The sequence below is a fragment of the Pleurodeles waltl genome, chromosome 4_2 (genome assembly GCF_031143425.1).
Source record: "Pleurodeles waltl isolate 20211129_DDA chromosome 4_2, aPleWal1.hap1.20221129, whole genome shotgun sequence".
NCBI classification, from domain to species: Eukaryota; Metazoa; Chordata; class Amphibia; order Caudata; family Salamandridae; genus Pleurodeles; species Pleurodeles waltl.
Window position 1 is genome coordinate 1035520655 of NC_090443.1, and position 1639 is coordinate 1035522293.

Genomic DNA, 1639 nt, shown 5'->3' on the forward strand with positions numbered 1-1639 from the left:
ACACTTTCCAGTGAACATTTCCCAAAGGAGAGCACCCCAGTGAGATGTGTTTACTTTTCTGGTTGCACAAGCCCTCTCAAAAGCTGTGAACCATTTGGTGATGTCATCACCATCTTCATATTTAGTTACAATCCCTTTAGGGATGTTCAACATGTCAGGAGAATCTCTGACCCTATTTATGTTGCTGCCACCATTGATGGGCCAAAACCCATCTCTTGGCTTTCCCTTTCTATGGCTAGGAGTTGTCTCTCCAAAGCCAATCTTTTGGCCATCCTGGCTAGCAGGAGGTCTTCTTCATTGAGGCTGCCCTCAATGCTTCCAGAGTTGCTGGACTCTCCTGTGAGAGAAGCAGCATCTCTGACTATCACTTGTGGAGACAGGGTTGGAGAAACCCTGCTCTCCCTAACCAGGACTGGAGGTGTGAATTCCTCCACATCACTAGTTTCCCCCTCTGGGAAGGTATCATCAGAGGGGTTGTTTTTAGCAAACTCTGCCAAAAGCTCCTGGAGCTGTACTTTGGTAGGGTTTGAACAAGTTTTAGGGGGTCATTCTGACCCCGGCGGTCTTAGACCGCCGGGGCCAGGGTCGGCGGGAGCACCGCCGACAGGCCGGCGGTGCCCCGCAGGGCATTCTGACCGCGGCGGTAAAGCCGCGGTCAGACCGGCAACACCGCCGCCCTTCTGAATCCTCCAAGGCGGCGCAGCTAGCTGCGCCGCCAAGGGGATTCCGACCCCCCCCACCGCCATCCAGTTCCCGGCGGTCCGCCCGCCGGGAACCGGATGGCGGTAGGGGGGGTCGCGGGGCCCCTGGGGGCCCCTGCAGTGCCCATGCCACTGGCATGGGCACTGCAGGGGCCCCCGTAAGAGGGCCCCTACAAGTATTTCACTGTCTGCTTGGCAGACAGTGAAATACGCGACGGGTGCAACAGCACCCGTCGCACCTTCCCACTCCGCCGGCTCGATTACGAGCCGGCATCCTCGTGGGAAGGGAGTTTTTCCCTGGGCTGGCGGGCGGTCTTTTGGCGACCGCCCGCCAGCCCAGGGAAAAACTTAGAATACCCTCCACGGTCTTTCGACCGCGGAGCGGTATTTCGGAGGGGGAAGTCTGGCGGGCGGCCTCCGCCGCCCGCCAGACTTAGAATGACCCCCTTAATCTTTTTGATTTTGCAGAGGGACCTTAACTCTGACATCCTAATATGCAGGTAAGGGGTGAGGTTGAGTTCCATCACTATCTCTTCTGCATTAGACATTATGGGGGTCATTATAACCCTGGCGGACGGTGTTAAAGCGGCGGTAAGACCGCAAACAGGCCGGCGTAAAAAAATGGGAATTATGACCGTGGCGGAAACCGCCAACAAAGACAGCCACTTTAACACTCCGACCGCCACGGCGGTACAGACAAACAGCGCGGCGGTCACCGCAAACAGACATGCGGAAGACAAAGTACCGCCCACAGTATCAGAACCTACCAATCCGCCACCTTCTCCGGGGCGGATTCACCATGGATAAAAACACGGCGGAAACAGCCATTTCAATGGGAAAACGCTCACCTCTACACACTCCACGAGGAAGGAGGACACCATGGAACCGGAACTCCAAATACTCCCTGCGATAGCCTTCCTGCTCCTGTACGACCATCA